Genomic DNA, 25,370 nt, shown 5'->3' with positions numbered 1-25,370 from the left:
TCCCGCTCCCATTTGGAACGACATTCATTCACGGGATCCGAGAGAGACGGGAGCTGCGCTGGTTGGTTCGGTCAGGTCACCCATCAACACGGTGCACGGCCAGTGGTGCCGACTGGATTGTTTTGCCGCATTGACAGTGTCTTTAAGAGTCATGAGCTCATTTTTAATTGACAACCACCAAAATGCGCTGTGTAATTCCCACCGCAATCGACGCATTTGACGCGCGATTGCTGCTGGGCGTTAATTTCAAACTATAATCTTTGTACTTTTCTGACCTACTTCTTCGTCCGGATAGCAAAGGTGTCGGTAATTGAACTCCAACCATCAAACTTCCACGATTTCTGGCCACCCTGCTTCGCGGCTTGGGTTTGAACTTCCCTCAGCCACTGCCATCCATCGCACCACACCGCACACGATGGCTATCTCTCTATCGCCAATACTGGCAGCCTGGCACGGTCGTTCAGTCTCTCTACCCCGTCTATCTCTCCGCTTGGTGTTCTGTGTCTCTCGACCGACGACGCCCCACACCATCAACAATCTGCACACACTTGGCTATAAAACTGAAATAAAGCAAAATTGTTCACCAACCGACGACGACGACGACGACGACGTCGATGTTGTTGGGTGCGGACTGGTGCTGCTCCGACCTTCTCCGGGTGTCCCGCTGTCGCTTCCATTACTGTGCTGCTGTGTTTTCTGCCTTATGTAAACTGCCGCACAAAACGATCCCTCGAATCTCTCTCTCTCTGGGTCTCTTTGGCTCTGTGTGTATGACGACGTGAGGAGGACACACACATGCCACACCACCGTTCGAGAATAGTTGGATGTTTGGTCTCTCTACCTCGATTTGAACGCCCCTTGGAGTGCTGTGTCTCTGCCTGCGACTCCTGCGCGGTATAACCTCAAAGTTTTGCTCGGGTTGTGAAGGCGAGGGAGCACACGAAAGAAAAAAAAACTATATTAAAATATGTAAATTTCACTCCGGGAAAAAGTGCGCCGGAGAAAACATCCCGGAACCGGGCGCAGAACGCGCGGGGTTGTCCGCCAGGGTCGGAGCAGGCCGCATCTCAAATGGGAGCAACTTTGCTTCGTTTTTTTTTTTTTCGCCTTCCGCCACTTGGAATCGGTTTGTGTACCTTCCTCATTGTTATGGAGTGGTGGTGGCAACAATCGTAACAGGGTAGCAGAGGAGTACAGTACTAACTAATCGATCACCGGGAAGAGCCACTTCACAGGTGGCACGAAAAGAATCTAATTGAAGTTCGTAGAGATTTGATAAAAGTCGGGGACAACTCGTTCGGGTACACGGAGAAAAAAATAGTTCCCAAAATCGTAAACAAGCGTTCATGAAATTGGGAACCAATAACAAAAAGTTTAAATTTCATGCTACGTAATTCAAAAACATACCATGGAATTTGAATACTTTGTTTGTGTTTCCCATTTTCATGAACGCTTTTTAACGATTTTCGGAACTCATTTTTTTCCGTGTAGGGGAAATATACCCTTTCTAATCAAACACCTATCTTCGTCATATAAAGAGTTTGATGCTCGATTTAAGCTCCAAAAATACTATTTAAGCTATAGAGCAATTCCAGCTCAAATCAGGAATTTTTCTGGTACTTTTGTACCCGACCCTCTCCGATTTCAATGAAACTTTGAAGACATGTTATCCTAGGCCTATATAAGCCATTTTTGTGTATATGAAGCCAATTGTACTCGAAAATAACATTTGAGGAGGGCGTAAGGTATTTAAATATTTTTGTATTTTGTAATTTAAAAATTACTGTATCTCGAAGCCATTGCTTCGTATCAAAAAGTGGTCAAAGACAAACTTGTAGGAAATTGGACGGGCTTTCTGAAAAAAAATACACTGAAACAAAAATACACGCCACATCTATGAATTTTTTTGATTTTTTAGTCTAAAACATAAATTCAAAGGTGATGTCACGATTTTTATTCGTTCAAATTTTTCGAGGAAATAGCCTAAAATGTTACTAAAAGACTGACAAAAAATGCAGGATGGTATGTCTCTTCTAAAAAAATACAAAAATCATTTACTAAAACTGTTCTTTTTTTTTGAAAAGTAGTCTAAGCGACAAAATTTTTAAAAACCAGTAGTGGGAATCGATTCTCCGGACAATTTTACATAATGGTCAATACCATTGTCCTATGTCCAATCCTTGGGAAGATACAGCGATTTTAAAAATAGTTTTTAAAAAAAAAAGTTTTTTTTGTGGTTTTTGGCAATTTCTATATGACAGACTTGGTTTTTCAGTCTCATAAATATTTTTACCGGAAAGCTCGTCCAATTTCCCATAAGTTAATCTTTGACAGCTTTTTGATTTATATCGTTTTTATATTTACGTAAGCAAATTTACTATCCTAGTTTCTACCACACTGAAAAAAATATTCTATTTTCAGTTGTTAGCAATGCAAATAAGCTTATATCTGTGAGCCCTTCCATCCAATTGAAATGCTGTCAAATGCAATCTTATGGGAAATTGGACGAGCTTTCCGGTAAAAATATTTACGAGACTGAAAAACCAAGTCTGTCATATAGAAATTTCCGGAAAACAAAAAAAAAACCTTTTTTTTCAACATTTTTATTTTTGAAACCGCTGTATCTTCCCACGGATTGGACATAGGACAATGGTCAATATGGAGACTTTTATTTAAAATTGTCTGGAGAATCGATTCCCACAACTGGTTTTTAAATTTTGACGTTTAGACCACTGTTCAAAAAAAACAGTTTTAGTAAATGATTTTTGTATTTTTTTAGAAGAGACATACCATCCTGCATTTTTCGTCAGTCTTTTGGTAACATTTTAGGCTATTTTCTCAAAAAATTAGCACATTAGTTGATCACTCACTTGAAAAATAATCCCGAAACATGTAAATAAATAGCAAGCGCCATCAAAAAAAACAAACGCGCCATGTCTTTTGACGTTTGAACTTTGACGACCCATTCCAATCGAAGGCTGAATAAAACCGAGCGAGAAGCGAAGGCAAATAAAGAACAAAGGGTGGCCACCAACACCACCAACACGCTGGTGCAGCGCCTGTTGGAGTGAGCAAGTGATGCCAGGAAATTTTCTCTATAAATGCTACTTTTCGTGAGTATTTGTTAAAGGTTCATCAATTTTGGCAGCACTAAGAAGACCCAAAAGAGCGCTGGAAAAAAAATAGAACTAAGCTGAAAATAGGAAAATGAGCCAGTGCACACGACTGATTAGAATGCATTTGGGAAATATTTTTTTAAATGCTTGTAAAAGGAATAGCTTAACTTTTAATAGAAGTGAAAATAAACAGAAATGTTCACAAAAAGTTGCTCTACTCGTTGGTTTTCTTTGTTTTAGTAAATTCCAAGAGACACTCCAGATTATCCAGCATCATTAAAACACGACTGCGTATTAGGCTTAAAATGGGTATATTTCCCCTAGTAGCATCCAAGGGATAAAATTCCATCTAGAGAACATGTTTCCGATATTCGGTATCGACGTTTCGATGTTTTGCCGAAAGAAGAATTTTGAGGCCGTCACTCTGTCCGGTTAGGAACGTCAGAAATTTGTCGTGGGATGCACTTTCCTTGTCAAATTATAATGGTAGATACACATTGATTCTACCGGAGTCCGAGAAGGTCAACGGTAGCGCTCCAGGCATCGCGCTTCTATGTGGATTTGCCTCCCGAAGACTGTGTCAGTCCCATTCTCCGGAACCTTCTCGATAGAGCAAGAAGTAGCAGAGCCGGGTAGAGTCGAGCTCGTCGTTCGTTTAATTAAAAATATATTGCATTAAGGGGAGGACCACCAGCGCACAAAAAAACGACGCTGCTTCCTCCCCAGTGGATCCCCCGAAGCGTCCTGCTCTGCCATTGACGTCGGCGGTTGTGTGACTCTGAGCACAAGCACAACTCCCGGCTGTTCATTTCGTTACGCTGGATTTATGTTAGAATCCAGCATACCGAGCGCAAGCGAGGGGGGGGGGTGGGTGATAGAGCTTTGAACTAGCTCCAGGTGATTCCATCCCCGGGAGGTGGAGTCTACCTCTGAAAAGTATTGATCTGCGGTGTTCGATTGGAACGAAAAAAAAAACGGCTTCAAAGAGCTTCATCACGTTCGTCTATTAATCAAGCAAACTATTTCTCGCCGGCAAAATTGGTAAAAACAAGTCTCTCTTTCTCTCGCTGTGGGATTCGGTTTTTGTTGGTTCAGCAATCAGCCAAGTATGAACCAGGCTCGCCTCGCCGCCGAATTCAGCTTCTGCGAAAGTCATTTTTCGATAAAAAAGCGAAATAAAACAAATGACCGAGAAAGAGGCCCGCTCGGCAGTTCCAGCTCGTTGGCCTTCTGCTCGACATGTGTGTTAATTGCCTCTTTGGTTTTGTTGTTGTTGGGAAGGTCTTGCGGACTCGGGCAGGTACGTGCGTGCTCCGGTCGTCCGTATTAGTGCGCACTGCTGAAACAGGAGAACACTGATACAGTTGCAAATTTGACGGCGACAGAGCTGACGCAGCGGTATCTGGTCTTTGAGTTTGATTTAGGTGATGAACTGCTTTAATTTGATAGTTTTTAAAGGTTTATCGGATCTGCCTTAGGCAAGGGGTACGACCTTTGGATTAATGCTTTGGTGAGTACTCCGAATACAGAATCACACCGACTTCGCGCGTCATCTTCAAACGTGAAGACGTTCCGCACTGCAGTTTGCACACGACTGTACGAAGCCTGAGCTCCTGTTCCTCGCGGGAATCGATTCGCCTCCAGCATCATCATCTCGCGAGAGAGAGAGACGATAAACAGCTTCAATAACCATCTTTTTTCGCTCGCGAGGAACCCCGCGGGCGTGTGTTGTATAAACGAATTCGAACGACCTGAACTTGACGGAATGGAGAGCGGAGGAAGGAAATTGAGGTGAAGGAGGTCGAGGAGAGTTACGGCTGTACGACGGCTAAAACAGGGCGAGAGAAAGAATTGAAAATGGGCACTGAACCTGGCAGAATTTATAAGTAATTACAGCTGCTGACGACGGGGGGAGTGTTGGACGAGGGGTCCACCGAAAGGTGAAATTTATTCGATGGGCATCGAACGTGTGGGATGGCGTCATAAATGAGAAAGGTTAAGCGGACGGGTGTTCCAAGACCGATACGCGCGGGAGCGGATGGAGTAATGAGATAACATCGGACTCGGTGGAACCGACCTCTGGGTCTCTGTATGCAAAGTGGGGACGACGAACAATGACTCAGGCGAATTAAGTCAAATGGCTCATTTTAGTCGTTACGAGAGGCGAGTTTGAGTTTGAAGAAACGCTCATTATTTACGACCGCGCAACCCCCTCAGATATCAACCAAGACCGTCTGTGTGTCACAAAGCTTGAAAGCAAATGAGACTCTTCCAGCAGAACGGTCGAGCAGCGTTACTTCCTGTGTCTAAGACGTCACATCAACTGGGCAGGGATGCCAGTTTGGCAGATTTGAGAAATCGATACCCGATTCCAGGTGTAGTCGTTGACCGCTTCTCCCGTGAAAATGCTAGGGGTTAAGCGACGACCGTCAAGCGGTGAACGGTACTTGTACCTCGACGGCGAGATGTGTGTCTGTACGGAAAGCCAAGTAACGGCAGCCTGAAACGCCGCATACTTTCGCGCACGGTTAACTCGATAATCGACGTACAGACTCCTCCCGGTGGGACTCGTATTGACTCACGGAAACGCGTTCCGAGTCGTTAATTGGCTAAGTGGGCATGGGTTTTGACTTGAGTTACAGAAAACTGACGTTTTGATGTCTTAGATATGTTGGGGGGTTGATGTCCGGAGTCATGCTGCCATAAAACCTCTTCGAGGTTGAACTCTACTCAGAGATCTCTTTCGACAGCCGGAATCAACTTCCTAGTCTTACAAACTCCGATAAAGAAAGAGTTCAACACGATTTCTCCCAGAACGAATCCCTTGAACAATTGTTGAACACCAGATCCGCTGATTCCACGTAAGAGTCACCTCGTAAATAATCGATTGCGCTCCCATTACTCGCTGTATCTGACCGTCATCACATCATCTGGCAATTAAAAAGAAAGCCGTTAGATCAAACCCACACTGGTGTTTGTGAGTGCCGTACGACCCGCGACTGTGTACAGAGCTTATCCGCCGACCCGAACACCTCGCGTTCCTCGTCGCTGTGATCTATGCTGCTACCATTTGCGTGCGAATGTATTTGTGCTCCCCTCTCTCTCACTCACTCCGAACAGTGTCGTTTATTTGCTTGCCTTCGTTTTTGTTTTCTTCTGCTCCTTTTGTCGTTGTTGTTTTGTGCGAATATGACCAACGCGCGGTTTTCGCGCACGACAGTGATGAATTTATGGTGCCCCCCTCGCTCCCTCCCTCCCTCATTCCTCGTTTCGCTTCCCTCGCGATGGAGTCGTCACCACCACTGGCATCCTCCTCCCGTAAATGAGTGAGGCCAAAATGTCGCTCACTGTTGAGGCGTTCGCGGATGGAATAAAATTCGATAACTTTTCGAGCAAATCGCGTTCGAACGTGAACACGCTTTCGTTGGGGGGAGCTGGATCATTAAGGCATGATGTAATAGTTTTGCTGGCTTAACAACCTAGAAGACGCACACAACTACACCTTCGGAATCGACCAACTAATGCGATGAGCTTGGTTTGGTTTTATTTTTTTGGGGGTTCGCCGTGTGGCGCTAATGGTGGTTTAGTTGCGCGAAAGTTCACGGTGGTGGTCGTGAACTCTCGGCTGCCTCGTTCGTCTTTTTCGTCTATTCGGTATACCTAATTTGACCGCAAAGAAAACGCGCTCTGGACGCGGTGGTGGACGACGCCAAATGGGCGAAGCGAAGCGAAGAATAGTAATTATTACGATAAATACCACATATTTGCGTTCCAGCGCAGAGGTAGAGAAGAGAGAGTTCAGGGAACCCGTCGTATTTGGGAGCATACACGACGAAGCGGAACACGCAACTTCGAGGGGGAGGTGATAGTGCTGTTTTTGTTGTTGTGCACCCCGAGCCTGACATCTGCTTCGCAGAAAAGGCAATAAATTTTATAGAAGCTTTTTTTATTGTTACCAGAGCAGTGGAGTCGGAGTCGTAGTTGATGGAGCTGAGTTTTTTTTTTTTTTTTTTTTGAGGGCTTAAGTCAGAGAGTATGTCCACGCATCCTTCTTTCCCTGTAGATTCTGTAAGATGTGATCCGTTCACAGAATTCTCTCTGCGGTTAATTCAACGCAGTAGGCTTGGCCACTTTAATGAGGGGAAATGCATCTCTGAGATGCAAGAAAGAACTTGGGGCGTAATCTAACCACATTTTTTCCAGGATTCTTTATTCCGACTGACTACGCTTGTATTCGACTGGACCAGATGAGATTAGGGTCCGGGACCGTGGTGTAGGGGTAAGCGTGGTTGCCTCTCACCCAGTCGGCCTGGGTTTGATCCCAGAGATCCCGCTGGCAAATTTTGAGACGAGATTTGTCTGATCACGCCTTCCGTCGGACAGGGAAGTAAATGTTGGCCCTGGACTAACGTAAAAATGTTAGGTCGTTAGCTCAGTCCAGGTGTAGGAGTCGTCTCCCTGGGTCCTGCCTCGGTGGAGTCGCTGGTAGGCAGTTGGACTCACAATCCAAAGGTCGTCAGTTCGAATCCCGGGGTGGATGGAAGCTTAAGTGTAAAAAGAGGTTTGCAATTGCCTCAACAATCAAGGCTTCGGACACTTAGTTTCGAGTAGGAATCTCGCAATCGAGAACGCCAAGGCAATGCTGTAGAGCGAATAATTTGATTTGATTTTGATTTTGATTTTAGATGAGATTAGACAACATTGTATTGGATTTGTTGCTGGATTCAGAGTCGAAGTCGTTAAATATCCAAAAGCCGGATCCAAAGTAGACATTAAATCAATTTCTGCTAGCTAAATGATAGCCGAAAAACATAGCAGAGTCAACTTCAACTTCATAACAGAGACAGGATGAAGAACCGTTCGTTGTCATAATCGATGTAAGCAACGTTGCTTCCGACCTCCCTCAAGCCAACATCAACCCCAAGAATCGTCGTCATCGTCGTCGCTGAACCGATATGTAACAAAACTATGTTGCACAAGGATTCAGCAAGTGTGTCTGCATCAGAGTGTACGCGCAAGGTACTGCCGTCCAAAACCGAACCGCTCTCCGAGATGGATTTATGTATGAGAAGGCAGCTCTATCGCACCGGGAATAAATAAAAGCCACTGCTCCGACGTGTCCGGATCTAACCTAGGATGGTACGGGGAGTCCTCTCTCCAAGGCAAGGAAGAGGAAACAACAATCGCATAGAACCCCCGAAAAGTTGGCGTTTGGTGATGTCCTAGCAGTGCGATGCCGAACTTCCGAACGTTTGGATTAGTCGTGAGACGGATCATTCCAGAATCAGCTGAAGCAGCACTTTTTCAAGCAGGATTTAAGAATTAGGCTGCGCTCGTTCCGGAAACGTTACACCTCAAGGACAAGTACAACCCCTTTTCTCGATGCCTCAGCAAATCGTAACTCCAGCTTCGGAAGGGGGTACCCACAGAGTTCCAGGAAAGTGGCATAGTTCTCCTCTTCCTTTCTCTCTCGCTCGACCTGCACATTGGCGGGTGTTTCTGAGTCTCGCTTTGATAAACGCTCTCTCTCTCTCTCTACCCCCGCTGTCAGTGCTGAACTACCAGCTCGGTCGGTCGGTCCCCTCTCGCTCTGGAAAGGGGTTGGCGAAAAAAGGACCTGGCAGTAAAAATAAAGCGAAAATGAAAATATATACTGTGCCGTATATCCTTGTGGCATGGAGTTGCTGTTGTTGCTGGTTCCTGGTCGTCGTTTGCACGATCGAAATGTGATTCGAGAGGCTCCTCTGCCTTGCGCCATTACCGAACCGTCGTGTTTGTGTCGCAGAGGAGGGGGGGGTTGGCCAGGCCAACGCTTGGGCGGGTTTGGCTTGGCTTTGGATGTGTCATAATGATTTTCCAAGCGAGTGTACCCAGCGCGCGAGCGATATATCGGAGAAATGGATTTTGGGCATCCGCGTGAGTCGACGGGATAGCGAGAAGAGCTTCTGAGCTGGAAAGCAAATGGGCACTATTATGTGACCGTCCCATCCCCCTAGGTTGTACAACGGTTACCGTTGTTGGGCGAACTACGGGAAAGTTGGATTTTAAACTTTTTTTGGCTTAAAAAAATTTAATAAGTGTCATAAGTGATAATAACCTTCACATTCATAATTCATTGAAAATGTTCGCACCAGGGACAAGGAAAGGACATCAACACTTCCGAATGCTCTACTTTTTTAAGGGGATAAGGGAAAATCTCCAAGTAAGTTTCGCTTGAAGTTGGACGGTTTTAGGAAGGTATAAGGCAGGGGTGCCCAACCTTTTGGCCCTGCGGGCCAGATCTGATTTTTCTGAAGCAGTGGCGGGCCGGATTTAATATTTGATAAAAGTTGAAAAAGTAAACACATTTTTTCAATTTTCATATGATTGGGCTCTTTTAAAGCAAATACATAAAAGAACTAGTGTTGCAAATATGATTCATATACCTTGATTTTGAAAATGAAAAACAAAGATAACATTCAAAAATGTGTTCATTTGACTTATTTTAATTTTTGCTTGTTTAAAATTGTACAGATATTGTTTTTGACGATTGCAATTAAATACCTTTATATTTATTTTTTTATCAAAAAAAAAAACATTCAAATGTCAATGATCGTTGCAACTTTTGAAGTTTTTGTTACATTTTTCAATATTCAGCGATCTATTTTCAGTATGAATAATTTGATTTTTAAGCTTTTAAAAAAAACTTTATCACTAAATAGTTGTTCTGGAAAAATACATTAGTTTTGCTTACTTATTTATTTAAAAAAAGAAAATAGAAAAAACTTGAAATTGAAGTAAACACAGTCAAAACTGAAAAAAGTAACATTTAGTATCTTTTTGTAAATTTTAAGACAACAATCCAAGTTTTTTCACAAATTTTCACAATTTTACGAACTGGATAATTTTGTTCTCCTGCACATTTTTTCAGTTAGAAAATATCAATATAAAAATTATAAGATAAAATTCAAACATGAAGAATGTTTTTATAATATGTTAAAATTAGATCTCATGCTTATTTTTTCCATTCAGACAATAATTTTATTTATTTAATACTTATGAACAGCCTTAGGGGCCGGTCATAGAAATATTTTAAAGGGCCGGATAAAATGGTTTTATGGGCCGAATCCGGCCCGCGGGCCGGACGTTGGGCAGGCCTGGTATAAGGTCTAGGATGCGCTCTGAGCAAGTGTTGAGAACAATCTGAGAAGGTGCCCCCAGATTAGCTCCAGAAAAGTGCTAAAAAATTCAAAAATGCCAAAAGGCATCCCAAGTAACATTTTAGGCTTTATCAAGGCTGTCACAAGCGCTATAAAACCTATCAGTCAAAACCAACATTAAAACCACTTAGTTTTAACAGCCTCTCCAGAACCCCGATAACCTCTGTTAAAACCCAAAAGGACCTCCGCAAAAGGTTGCCACGGCCTATTTATAAAACCTACATAGGAGTTCAAGGCTTTAACATTGAATCTCAACAACCTCCTCAAAGCCTTAATAAAACCTTTGTTAAAACCCAGTTAGGAGTACTGGAAAATGACATTTCATACGTCTTCAAACGTCTCATGCCAGACTGATTTCATTCTGAAAAAAATAGTCTTTGTCTTGCCAAATGATATAATGGAGATGGTTTGCGAAATTGGCGTTGATGAAATAATATATATTGGAGGTAATGGAGCAATTCTCTCAGATTTCGGTTATTCGATTTTTTTTGTATTTTTTAATCCGACTGAAACTTTTTTGGTGCCTTCGGTATGCCCAAAGAAGCCATTTTGCATCATTAGTTTGTCCATATAATTTTCCATACAAATTTGGCAGCTGGCCATACAAAAATGATGTATGAAAATTCAAAAATCTGTATCTTTTGAAGGAATTTTTTGATCGATTTGGTGTCTTCGGCAAAGTTTTAGGTATGGATATGGACTACACTGAAAAAAAATGATGCACGGTAAAAAAAATTGTGTTTTTTTATTTAACTTTTTGTCACTAAAACTTGATTTGCAAAAAAACACTATTTTTATTTTTTTTATTTTTTTATATGTTTTAGAGGACATCAAATACCCTTTTCAGAAATTTCCAGGCTGTGCAAAAAATCTTTGAGCGACTTATGAATTTTTGAATCAATACTATTTTTTTCAAAAAATCGAAAAATTGGTCGCAAATTTTTTTTAACTTTTGATTAAATTTGCAATCAAAAAGTACTTTAGTAAAATTTTGATAAAGTGCACCGTTTTTAAGTTAAATCCATTTTTAGGTGACTTTTTTGAAAATAGTCAAAGTTTTTCATTTTTTTAAATTAGTGCACATGTTTGCCCACATGTTAAAATAAGAAACATTCGTAAAATATTCCGATCTTTCCGAAAAAAATATTTTAAAATTTTTTAGACCAAGACTAACATTTCAAAAGGGCCAAACATTCAATATTACGCCCTTTTAAAATGCTAGTCTTGGTTTAAAAATTTTGAAAATATTTTTTTCGAAAAGATCGGAAAATTTCACGACTGTTTCATATTTTACCATTGAAAATCGGACCATTAGTTGCTGAGATATCGACATTGGAAAATGGTGTGTTGTTTGGGTGGGACTTAGAAAACATCAATTTTCCTGTTTTTAAACCTTTGCATGGCAATATCTCAGCAACTAAGGGTCGTATCAACAAAGTTCAAAATTGCAAAATATAGAGAATTTTCTCAGCTTTTCAAAATTATTTTTTTCAAATGTGGGCAAACATGTGCACTAATTTAAAAAAATGAAAAACTTCGACTATTTTCAAAAAATTCACCTAAATATGGATTTAACTTGAAAACGGTGCACTTTATCAAAATTTCACTAAAGTACTTTTTGATTGCATATTTGATTTTACATCGAAAAATGTAGTTAAAAAATGTTTGCGACCAATTTTTCGATTTTTTGAAAAATCAGAATTGATTCAAAAAATCATAACTCGCTCAAAGATTTTTTGCACAACCTAAAAATTTCTGAAAAGTTGGCATTTGATGTCCTCTAAAACATATCAAAAAATAAAAAAATTAAAAATAGTGTATTTTTGCACAAACCACGTGGACACTTTTTTGTATGGAGCGTGGACAATCGCCATACCCCCCCCCCCCCCCCTTAAGTGTCCACGTGGTTTATGGATGGTCCCAAATCAAGTTTTAGTGACAAAAAGTTAAATAAAAAATCACCAAAATTTTTTTTACCGTGCATCATTTTTTTTCAGTGTAGTCCATATCTATACCTACAACTTTGCCGAAGACACCAAATCGTTCAAAAAAATTCCTTCAAAAGATACAGATTTTTGAATTTTCATGCATCATTTTTGTATGGTCAGCTGCCAAATTTGTATGGAATATTATATGGACAAACTAATGATGCAAAAGACTTTTTTAGGAGCTTATGGTTTTAAGTAAGCTTTTTGCATGCCCAAGGGCAATTGACAGCTACAACACCCTTGGTTTTAAAGAAGCATGAGATAAAACCATTAGGCATGACATTGCCATCGGGGTTTCGAGACTCTATTAAAATTTTAATACAAACTTTATTGAAAGCCATTCGGCTTTTATTGTCAACAGGTTTTATGTCCGAGGCATAAAACCTTCTTAGAACCTTTAAATCAGCTCATGCTTATTGGTTGCTGTGAAAGCCAAGATAAAACTTACAAGCAATCAAGATGCTATCATAAAACCTCAATAAAACAAGGTGGTGGCTAGTTGGTTTAAAAATGTTACTTGGGATGAAAATGAGGCGGTCCTCACCAGTAGGATCGGTAGATTTCCAAAAGTTTGACGATGAGCTTCCTTAACAGGTTTTTTTTACTGGACATTGTTGATTTGAATTATTTAAAAAAATAATAATTCGATTTAAGCAAAAAGTTTTGAAGCTACCTTTTTGTAATATTTCAAAAAAGTCTTCGCACAAAACGCTCCCCAGTTAAACTCCCATTCTTTTCAATTATGAGTGATTGGTTGACATCCATAAAGTTGATGTGTTTCGTGCGAGGCATCTCCCCAGTTCCTAATCCTCGCAGCAATTCCTGGAACGACTACGCACCAGACACCATTCTTCTCGACAATAATTTATATTAACTTTTTCCATCAGACGCACACACACACACCGTAACTTAATTCGTATTCCGGTGGTGACAAACACTTCTCCTGCAGTCTTCCAAATCCGACGTGGTTTCTCTTTTTGATTTAGATTTTGTTGTTCTTTTGGTCGCATTTTCCCTCGTTGGGTGGAAAGAAGATGGCCACCTTCTAGAAGCGAGAAAAAAAATCTCTGGAAAAAACTCGGAGGAAAAAACAAACAGACACACTCTTTTTCAGAATTTTCCAAGCTTCGCAGCTGTTAAGATGGAGGACGGCAACGACGACGACGACGACGAATCCAATTCATCAGCGACCAACCCGAGCGAGGCAGGGCAAAAGCAAAAGACAATTTTCCACCGCAACTGTACCAACCACCCCCACAGCAGCCCACTAACTTCCACGTGTCCTCCTCCTTCTCAACCAGCCCTCTTGCCAGTGCTCTCCCGGGTGTCACGTCCCGGCTTTCCTTTTGCCTTTCCATAACACATTAAGACTATGTGCAAAATGGTTGTGTATGTATACAATTAGGGGTGGTCAATACGAAATAATTGATTAAAGGTTTATTTTCTGGCAATTTTAAGTTTGCTTAAAAATATTTCAAAATCATCCTTAACAAAAAATGTTGTAACTAATTTGAAGGAAAAAAAAAATTAATCAAATTTTTTGACGTTCCCAGTCCCTTCGGTGTGTGGGAAAAACAGTCCGTGGCGATGGCATTTTCTTCCCTGTCCTCCCCCATTTCCGTCACAAGTTGGAAAAAGGGGAAGAGAGTGTTCCCTCCACGATGCCCCCAAATCCTGTCCAACACTGGCAACGTGCCCCCCAAAAAACCCCACCACCCCCTCCCCAACCTCCAACCTGCCCGCTGTATGCGAGGAATATCTAATTTTCCACTTTTCATTTTGCGTGCCACCACCCACTCTCTGTTGGGCTTTTTGCTCGACTTTCAGCTGCTGCTGCTGCGGTGGAAAGCGCAATTTCTCAAGGGATTTCGGGGGAAAAACGACGATTGTGTGTGCTTTTCCCTTTCTGGCACTCTCTGTTCGATGTGGTGTCCCTTTTTCCGGGCGGTCCTCTGCCAGGACGAAAGACATTAGTTGCGCGTGGTGCTGCGAGGGGGGTTTTCCAAAGTTTTTCCAGCGACGGGACCTGGGTTTGAAATACGGCGTTGGTTTGCTCACTTGGAAGAGGTGGGGTGGTACTGTTTTTGGTTGGAGTTGGAGATTGATTTTTTTTAATATCTTCGATAATTGGCATCTTTTTTTGTGTATGTCAGAGACGAATTCCAGGGTGATAAATTTGTGTATTTTTTGGAGTTAACATTGAAAAAATATGTTTTGCTAGAAAATCACGTTTGTTTACACACAAGATTAAGATTCTAGTCAGAAACTTCTGTACTGTACTGTTTTTGTGTAGTTTCTACCACAGTTTATGTTGTCTAGTTTTCCCACTCTACGTTACTTGTAAACAAACACATATTTGTAAATAACAGAACACACAGGACGAAAAGGTCAGTGAACTTATCCTGACCGCACATTTTCTTGATGGAAAACATCCCAAGATCAGTCCCATTCCCTGACAGACCTCAGAACAGGTCAGAACAGTTCGGTTCTGTTCAGTTACCGCGAAATATAATCTAGTTTAAACGCGAATAAAGAGTTTTAGTAAAAATAAAGTTAAATAAAGTTCAGTTTTCGTTACACGCCACTAGTTTTGCTATTTACCGGGAAAGAAAGTGCGACAGGATCATACAGACGCTCTTATGTGCGCAATCAACGTTTTAAACCAGTTTTGGGCAAGCTGTATCTTTAGACAGGAGCAAGATAGCACATCGAGAAAGCTTTAGAGAATTTTCTAAATTTAAACGCTTTTTGTTAGTTTAAAATATTTAGAGGAAAATCAAAATATGGAAATCGAAATGCAGACGATGAAACATTGATCTTGAAAATCGACCATGTTGAGCCAGTGGAGCCACCCTAATCAGCATCCCATGCCAGAACTTTCATTTCAAACTCCAAATACTATCTCCATAATGGATTGTACTAGGTTCAATGTTTACCTTCGAAAAAGCAAATTTAAAAAATAAGCAAGTATTTTGCCAATAGTTTTCAAAATTTACCTCGATCGGCGATGTCAATAAATGAAAGTAGAAATTATCGATTGAAAATTAAGAGCCGATTGTAGCACTAATTTATTGTCATTTTAATATCTCAGCAGCAGAGTTCGGATCAACAATCTCAAAAAAATGAAGACAATTTTCTTAGTTATTCGAATATACTTTTAGAGATGGATGATGATAAAATATTTGTTTAAAATGAAAAAAGTAATTAATTCTTAAAACTTCAACATAAAAAACTAATTCAACTCGAAAACGGGTTTCGATACTTTTCAATATCAATCATATTTTCTTAATTCATAACTATTCTAGAAAAACAATCAAAATTAATGACTCCAAATAATGAACATTCATCAGTAAATTTGAAAAATAAGAGATTGAGTTAACAAACTCTAGAAGGTTTTTTTTTGTCTGCCTGTGTGGATCAATCGGACCGCGCACTGGACTCACAATCCAGAGGTCGCCGGTTCGAATCCCGGGGCGGACGCAAAAAATTTTAAGTGTAAATATAGGTATTCGGTGCCCTCTCCCCGTGCCCATACCTTCACACTTAGGAGACCCGGGAGGCGGAGTCTTGTCGCAAAAAGAACGATACACACCTGTGGATCCGTTGACGAAACCGCAAGGTTTAAGAGGGCCACATTATAAGGTGTTACGTCGATTCCGTCCGTTTTTAGAAGGTTTTTTTTTTTATTTTTCCTTCTCTTGCCAAATCCATTGTTTGAATATCCAATTACATCAAAATGAATTATAGTGTAAACCATAGTTGAAAGGAACTCCAAAACTCTATTAGGTTATAAGAAATACGGAATTGTAAATTGATTATTTACTGACAAAATAAATTGGATTGAAAATTGAGTTAACAAACTCGCGATTCTCAAATTCAAACAAACATTCGAAAAGAATGATCTTTACAATAAAAAATGCTGGTCAAAACACAAAAGCATCGATTTTAAAAATCGCCAAAATTTAGTTTCCAAATCAACGCTAACTGACCAAAAAAGCCTGATGACCTATCTAAAAACACTTTACTTCACCCTGTAATACCCAAATTTTTTTCGAATATTTTTATTTTTCCCGTGTTCAAGAGGTCAGTTTGAGCAACTTTTGTTTTACGAAAAACTTTACTTCTCTTTTTTATGTTTTTCTTGGTTTATTTTAAGTATTTCAATTTGCAGTTTTTTTGTGTTTGTTTTTGTTAGTTTTTTGCCTATTCTACCACCTCCTATCATTACAATTTGCCTTTCTAATTGTTTCATGTTTTACAGCCACTTTTTTCAATTTTTTGCTTATTTTTCACATTTTCTGAATGGCACCATTTTCTAGAATGGCACCATTATCATTTAAATTGTAAAAAAAACGCGTAGAGGCATAGTCTGGGACACTACAAAAAATACTACATGCTTCTTTAAACTTATAATATAGGAAATGTTAGTGAAAATCACGGCCAAAGTTGACCTCTGAAAAATGGCAAAGCCACATAAAACAATTCAAAATTCCAACCCAAACATTTTCTTTAATTTTGAGAGTTCTTCTTGCCAATGTTTTTTAAAGATCAAAAATAGGGGTTGGGTTGAATTAGACTACGACAAAAAAAAAAAACAAACAAAAAAATCGCACTTTTTGACAGTTACTGCATTTGTTTGAGAAACGTCAGCGGTGTTGGGTTGTAGATGGTATTAAACTACGACAAAAAAAACATTTACAAAAAAAAAATCGCACTTTTTGACAGCTACTGCATTTGCTTGCAGAAACGCAGCCTGCATACATTATGCTTTGTTTGCGAGTTTGGCAAACTGTCAAACACGAAAAATGCGAGTTTGTTTGTTTGTTTTCCATAGTCTAATGACTCCTTTAGAAAATTGCACCTAGCTTAGGAATTTGAATCAATAGAAATGTATTTTTTAATGATAACAAACGATGAAAAAGGTGATTTCTATCGATGCTAAATCATCCAAATTAAATAAACTTTTTGAAAGTCGTTTTATTTCATGAAAATACCTTCGTTGGATTCATAAACGTTTGTATCACCCTGTTGTAATTTTTGCTGTTGCTTTTTTTATTACAAGGTTTATGTAGCCTTTTTTCGAGGTATTGATAAGGCTAAACGAACAGGCATTGCTGTTGTTAGAGATTCTGTGCATGTCATTAGGTCAAAAAACGAACACCACTCGTAATTTCCTAGTAACAAAAACAATTTAAATAAAATCAAAAATCTTTAAACGTAGAATTATTCTTAGATAGTTTACTAACATTTCCTCCAAAATAAGGTGGAATTTGATAAACTTTACCTTAAATGCCAATCGTTTGAAAATAGACCCAATCTCACCCCTTAGATGGGGTGACATTGGGTCAAATGAAATTAAAATTAACCTCAAATACAACGATATGGTAACAACAAGTCATCCAATAGTGTTTCTTGTTCGAGGGAATCGTATAGAGATCTCCATGGTTTCTCTCACGCACACCATCATTCTGTGTTAGTATTTGTATTTGAAGTATTGTTTTGGTTTTGAACGATTGTGATTGGCTGAATTCCAAGCAGCTGATTTTGTTTACACTTTTTTTACGCAGACATAGGCAAATCGAGTAGATCAATCGTCTGTAAAAACCAGCTGTTTACCACGTGCTCGTGGTATAACAAAGGACACAGCTGATTTTGACAGACGAATCATTCTACTCGATTTGCCTATGTCTGCGTGTAGATTTTGTTACAAACTAACACACTCTCGCGCGTGGATATCTCTATTGACATGCTACAATGTTTGAAGTAGAGATTTTCAAAAATTTAGGTACTTTTCGAGCAATTCCAGCAAAAATATCAAGAAAAATATTAAAAAGTTGATTTTTCGAGACGAAATTTTTGGCCAAAAACGTACCTCAACTTTAGTCAGCTGCCAAAATGACAGGATTTGTTGTATGAACGAGATCTACAAAACCATTTTAACAAAATGTAATTTCATTGAGAAGAACCTGAGAAATTGTCAAATCCGTAACAAATCACTTTGACCCTATCTCACCCCCCCCCTCAGACTCAATGGGGTGCCCCACTGACGGTACTTCAGGAAGTTCTAATTTGTTCATGACATCTTTGGCAATGTTGTTGTTTTCGAAATTCGAAAGTTTAATGATTTTTAACCGGAATTACCATTTTTCCTAAAATTGATTTTGCGATTTGGATCACTGTATTTTTTCCATAAAGTCCAAATCGAACTGTTTTGAGATTCAAACTCCGCCATAGTTGTAAATGCGAGGTATCACCCCAATATCACATCACTCAAATACTTCCGACTTGCTTTCCTCCATTACAATGTTGTAAACCACGCATTTCAGGTACAATTTCCCCCACGAGCGACAAATTGCCGCCAAACCATCCTAAACACACACCAGTGCTGTGAACACAAGAACTCCGACAAACATTCCACTCCGATTTGCCTCACCAGCCCTAAACTTCGAAGCAATCAAATTATAACCCCATTCCCAAAACCCCTTCCATCGTTGCAGAGCCCAAAAACGCATCCGAACCCCTTTTTTTATTCCCTTCCAATATTCCCATTATTGTGCCCTGTCTCTCTCAATCTCTATCTCGCTTCCCGGGGTACAATTACCGGCAGCGGCGGGCTCCCTCTCCAAAAGGGGCCTACTTCTCTCAGACAAGGCCAGTTTAATTTTTATCATCCACAACTACGTCCGAGGACATACCAAGCTGAACGAACGAACGAAAAAAAAAATCAACAAGAAGAAAAAAAACCCCTAGCACGAAGAGCAGAAAATCTCCCTCGCCGCGAACCCCGTGAACTGCGCGCAATGTCCACCACCAGGGTCGGATTCCAGGAGGCCACGTTGACGCGACACATCGCTGGGGCACTGGATGTTGCCAAGAAGCGGCGGCGTTGATGAGTTGAAAGTGTATACACAGGGTAGGTATAGGGATGGAAGGTTGGAGCAGGTGCGGCAGCGGGGTACAGCAAGAAGTAAAACCAGAGCGAAACCCAGAGCGCTTCCCAGCGAACCTCTCTAATAACCCCCCAACAACCCCGCGTAGCGGGTCAGAAGGGGGGCTGGGTAGAAGGGAACGAGAACATCAACAAGACGACGAATACGACGACGATGGAGTTTGAAGCGGTATCGCGCGCACCCGGGTAGAGAAGGAGCAAAACGAAGAAAAAAGACACACCGAACTCACTGCTGGAGTCGTCGTCCAGAAGGACCAGCCAGCCAGCCAGCAGAATGTGTTATGGAAGAATATTGATTTTTCTAAATGGTTCAATATATCTGGCCGTCGCCGCCTAGCTGTAGAGTGTTGCGGGCTTACCTTTTTGCCTTGTGGCAGCACACAAGATGCGAGCTTCTGCGAAAAACGGCGCGCTGGTATCCGGGCGCTCGTGGAGACAAAGAAATTGCTGGGACGCGCGTGGTCCAGCAGACCCTGCCGCACCTCGTAAAATCCGCTTATCTCGGCCGGTTTTGTTTGTATACGAAATATGACCGCGGATTGTGATTCCCGGTGAGTCACTCGTCACTGCTGATAAGCTTAACATATACTTAGCAAGTGCGGCAAAGCCGAAACCCCCTCCTGCTATCCGGCAGTATTTACACTCACACACGCGCTTTGCCGGCGAAACAGCTGTTTTGCTTTGTTTACCAACACGCGGGTTGTTGTTATTCAACTCAAAATCCACCAACTTCCCGCAACTTGAGCAACTTCCGACCAAGATCTTTCAGCGGTATTCCCTCTTCCGATACGAGCGACACAGGTGCCCGATATCTACACTCTTCTCCTCGCGACGGATTCCACACACTTGATTGCGCGTCGTTGTCTTTGCGCTCTCTGTACGTGTCCCGCACCCTGCCGTCCCACCGTCCCATCAACGATCATCGGACCCGGCTGCGACACAATCGAAAGCGCGCGCGGCCCCCGAGAGCACAGTGTGTCTCAAAATGGCTGCCTTTTTGGCGTGCGAGAGCACGAAAAAAATGCATCTGAAACATTTAATATGAAGAAAATCACCTTAGAAATATTGTATACACACATTATAATGTGTACAGGCCCCGCGCGCGCAAACACACACAAACATAAATATTTTTTTTTTATTTTTTTTCTTCCTCTCTGGTAGCCGCCGTAGCTTTGCCGAATGGGTCGCGCGCGCTACCAATACAACGCCGATGTCTCTCTCTCTCGATGTCTGCGTGTGCACTTCTGTCCTGCTGTGTCTCCTCCGTGTCCGACCGGACCCGCTCACTCATCAACGCAGACTCGCCCGCGCGCGCCTACTACATGTACATGTGCAAATTTATTCGGAAGGAATCAGATTAACGAGAAAAAAAGACAAAGAAGCACACTTTTGCAACACTTCTGCAACAACTCAAGCGCAAACTGCAACAACAACAACAACAACAACAACAACAAAGAGGTTGCTGACATTTTTGTTCCATTACACAATCACTCTCTAATTGCTTTCTCGCTATATTTAGTAATTGCGAATCGTCGCACCCCTCGTGTCACCATCGAACAACCCCCCGCCCCACAAACCCCCCTCATCGGATACATATTACTCACATTACCAACTCTTCTTCTTCCTCTTTCTCGCTCCCTCCCAACTAAATTCATTAATCCATTCACAAAACTCGCCTGCAACAATGCAACTCCGCGCACACTACCACGAACTCTCTTCCCAACAAAAGGAATAAACAATAGAAAGCACCACTACCACCAACACAATATCCAAATCAATCAATCGCCGGACGCGCGATGCCGAACTCAACGCGACGCTGGCTTCGACGATTCGGCTCGACGGTCACTTCGGTACTAAAACTCCGTCTTTTGCTTGCTGAAACAAGCGTCTCGTCGCTCTCTCTCCCTCGGCAAGATGGACTCCTCTCTCTCTTACTTGTTTGAACGGAACGCTCGCTCTCTCGTGACTTGCTTTTGGTAGCGGCGATTATGCTCGTACGACTCCAGCCCAGCAGCAAACTCATTGTCAATGTGGAATTGTCTCATCGGGCCCGTCCAGCGGCAGCAAAAACGGTTTTATATCGTGAGCTTTTACATCCCCCCTCGATACACGCACGGGGTCGGGGCGGAACACCGAGTGGGTGGAGATAACAGGGACCAGATAGGTTGAACACAAATTTGATATGATTTCAATTTGATTTTGAAAGACGAGAAGCGTTGATGCTTCCCGTTTTAAAAAGGGATAAGGAAGATTCTCCACGGTATCTCCAAGTAAGATTGAAGTTTTAGCGAAGGAAAACACGGATACTCACTAAGAAAGCAGTACGACCATTTACATGATGATTAGGGTTAGTGAATTTTCACGATTTCGCGGACAGCGTGAAATTTGAGAAATTTGAAGATTTCCGTGAAATCCGGTGAAATTTGTCAATTTTCTCAAATCAATTCTTTAAAATAATAAGATAAACAATATTAGTAATTTTTATTAGTTTTCAATTGAAAAGTGTGATATGAAACATTTGAAAAATTGTTAGCAAAACCTACATTAACATGAAATTGATAGAACATTTAATAAGAAGTGAATGCAGCGAAAACTTGGTAGATGTTAACAAAAATCAGTCAAAAAAAATAATTTGATATTTAAAACATATAATTTTATAAGAAATTAAAAGAGTCATGCTTAGTTTATTCAACATTAAATTAATATTTATTGGTTATTTTTTTCAATTTAGTTTTTTTATCTTTAAAGTCACCTTTCAAAAACATTTCACCTGTTTAATTTTCACGATATTTGATTATTTGCGTGAATGGCTCCCGTGGAAATAAAAAAAAAGTTTGTTTTCTGTTCGTATTTTTAATAACATTTTGAAAATTTCGTTACAGATTAAATTAGTTTTGCCTATTGATTTTAAATTTATTTTTTGAAAAGTGAGATGAAAACTCAAAAAATATTTTCAACTGGGCAAAATGTCGCAAAAAAGTTATTGTTAAAGGATTGTTTTGTTGAATTTGGCTTTGATATGAAATTCAATAAAATGTAAAGGAAAAAATAGTAGCAAATCAGCGAAAACTGTTTTTTTTTTATAAAATACTATAAGTTTTTTAGTGTCCCGTTCAAATAAAGTTACGATTTTTTAAGTTTATTGAAAACAAGCATGAAAAGTAGTTTCCGAGATAGTTATTTTGAATTTTTTTGCGTTCCGCGAAATTTCCGTGAAATTTGGTTTTCTAAAATTAAGGTCCTCGTGAATTTTGCAATTTTTGAGCGTGAAAAATCACTAAGCCTAATTAATAATACAGCTTATACTTTCCCATAATTTCGCTGCCGGTCAGTTTTCGTTTTATGAGCTAAAAAACAATCTTGAAAAAAGCCCCTCTGAAACAATTTCCTATAGGTTGATCTCTGAAACTTTGAATTTTGGGCAGTTAGTTTCTGAGATAAAGCCTAACAAAGAATTCAGATCGATTTATATGAATTCTCTCTAAACATCACTAAATTAGCTTGTGATTTTCAACTGACGATAGGGCAAAAAAATACTTAATAAAATATTGGATCTAATCCCTATATTGGACCTATCTCGGAAATTATTATCAGTGTTAATAATTGAAACGTATTTGAAATTGTCTAAAAATACAAAAAAAACCTACGTTGATAATTTAATTTATTTAACAAAACTTAAAAAAAAATCATTTTAAAATTTGATTTTGTACTAAATTTAATTTTGCGCTCCATTTCTGAAAATGTCAAATAAATGTCAAACTGATTGGTTTATGCCAAAAAATGATTTTTTTTACAAATCATGACCATGGGAAAGAATTGTTGAAGGCCAATGATTTTCCAGTGTGAAAAATTACTATTTTTGGCTTTTTTCTGGTTTGCAATAGTGCCAAACATAAGATTAAATTTATCTCTTGGTTTTGTTCATATTTATCAAGATATTTCGAGGTTTTCCGAGTTGAACAATATGATTTATTTTTTAGATGAGCGATTCTCTACGAAATCGGTCTTTTTTCTTCAATTTAAATTTTTGTATTTTTTAATCCGGCTGAAATTTTTTTGGTGCCTTCGGTATGCCCAAAGAAGCCATTTTGCATCATTAGTTTGTCCATATAATTTTCCATACAAATTTGGCAGCTGTCCATACAAAAATGATATGTGAAAATTCTAAAATCTGTATCTTTTGAAGGATTTTTTTGATCGATTTGGTGTCTTCGGCAAAGTTGTAGGTATGGATATGGACTACACTGGAAAAAAATTATACACGGTAAAAAAAAATTGGTGATTTTTTATTTAACTTTTTATCACTAAAACTTGATTTGCAAAAAAACACTATTTTTAATTTTTTTAATTTTTTGATATGTTTTAGAGGACATAAAATGCCAACTTTTCAGAAATTTCCAGGTTGTGCAAAAAATCATTGAGCGAGTTATGAATTTTTGAATCAATACTCATTTTTTCAAAAAATCGAAATATTGGTCGCAAAAATTTTTCAACTTCATTTTTCGATGTAAAATCAAATTTGCAATCAAAAAGTACTTTAGTGAAATTTTGATAAACTGCACCGTTTTCATGTTAAATCCATTTTTAGGTGACTTTTTTGAAAATAGTCGCAGTTTTTCATTTTTTAAAATTAGTGCACATGTTTGCCCACTTTTCAAAAAAATATTTTTGAAAAGCTGAGAAAATTCTCTATATTTTGCTTCTTCGGACTTTGTTGATACGACCTTTAGTTGCTGAGATATTGCAATGCAAAGGTTTAAAAAAATGATGTTTTCTAAGTCTAACCCAAACAGCCCACCATTTTTCGATGTCGATATCTCAGCAACTAATGGTCCGATTTTCAATATTAATATATGAAAAATTTGTAAAATTTTCCGATCTTTCCGAAAACAATATTTTCAAAATTTTCAAATCAAGACTAACATTTCAAAAGGGCGTAATATTGAATGTTTGGCCCTTTTGAAATGTTAGTCTTGATTTGAAAATTTTGAAAATATTGTTTTCAAAAAGATCGGAAAATTTTACAAATGTTTCATATATTAACATTGAAAATCGGACCATTAGTTGCTCAGATATCGACAGTAAAAAAATGTGGGCTGTTTGGATGAGACTTAGAAAACATCAATTTTCCTGTTTTTAAACCTTTGCATTGCAATATCTCAGCAACTAAAGGTCGTATCAAGAAAGTCTGAAGAAGCAAAATATAGAGAATTTTCTCAGCTTTTCAAAAATATTTTTTTCGAAAGTGGGCAAACATGTGCACTAATTTTAAAAAATGAAAAACTGCGACTTTTTTCAAAAAAGTCACTTAAAAATGGATTTAACATGAAAACGGTGCACTTTATCAAAATTTCACTTAAGTACTTTTTGATTGCAAATTTGATTTTACATCGAAAAATGAAGTTGAAAAATTTTTGCGACCAATATTTCGATTTTTTGAAAAAAATCAGTATTGATTCAAAAATTCATAACTCGTTCAATGTTTTTTTGCACAACCTGGAAATTTCTGAAAAGTTGGCATTTTATGTCCTCTAAAACATATCAAAAAATTAAAAAAAAATATCCATACCTACAACTTTGCCGAAGACACCAAATCGATCAAAAAATTCCTTCAAAAGATACAGATTTTAGAATTTTCACATATCATTTTTGTATGGACAGCTGCCAAATTTGTATGGAAAATTATATGGACAAACTAATGATGCAAAATGGCTTCTTTGGGCATACCGAAGGCACCAAAAAAGTTTCAGCCGGATTAAAAAATACAAAAAAATCGAATGACCGAAATCCTAGAGAACTGCTCAGATAGATTTGATTCATACAGTTTGTTTGTTATAGTTTATTTTTTTTAATTTGACTATTCCCTCTCTCACCCCAAAATAAAAGTTTAAATTATTTCCGTTATTTATAAATTTGAAACACTTTCAATTTTTGCTTTTTGAGTATTTTTAGAACCGCCTTGAGTCAGGGGTATTCAAAAACACCCAAAAAGCAAAAAAAAAATTGACCTTTCCATAAAAAAACCCTCGATTTTTTGGACATATTTAGAAGCTTGGATGTTTAATAGGTTTATGCAAAGAATCAAATTCCAGTCAATCATAAAATTCACATAATTCGG

General features: G+C 39.3%; 1 protein-coding gene across 9 annotated transcripts in view; it reads right to left on the bottom strand.

Annotated features, from left to right (window-relative positions):
• LOC6045430 overlaps nt 1-25,370 on the bottom strand; it is a 118,924-nt gene that overhangs the window by 65,481 nt on the left and 28,073 nt on the right. For 4 of the 9 annotated variants that reach the window (XM_038256137.1, XM_038256142.1, XM_038256143.1 and 1 more), the window contains exon 1: nt 20,857-21,120. The exons of 1 other annotated variant lie outside the window; for it this stretch is intronic. The gene's annotated coding sequence lies outside the window, so the exon portion shown is untranslated. Of the gene's footprint in view, nt 1-19,899; nt 20,195-20,856; nt 21,122-25,370 lie in introns of those variants that run through there. 4 more of the 9 variants (XM_038256144.1, XM_038256146.1, XM_038256138.1 and 1 more) reach the window with 3 other exon arrangements.

The sequence above is a fragment of the Culex quinquefasciatus genome, chromosome 2 (assembly GCF_015732765.1).
Source record: "Culex quinquefasciatus strain JHB chromosome 2, VPISU_Cqui_1.0_pri_paternal, whole genome shotgun sequence".
Taxonomy (NCBI): domain Eukaryota; kingdom Metazoa; phylum Arthropoda; class Insecta; order Diptera; family Culicidae; genus Culex; species Culex quinquefasciatus.
Note: the sequence above shows the minus strand (reverse complement) of the source record. Positions and strands in the feature narration are given on the sequence as shown.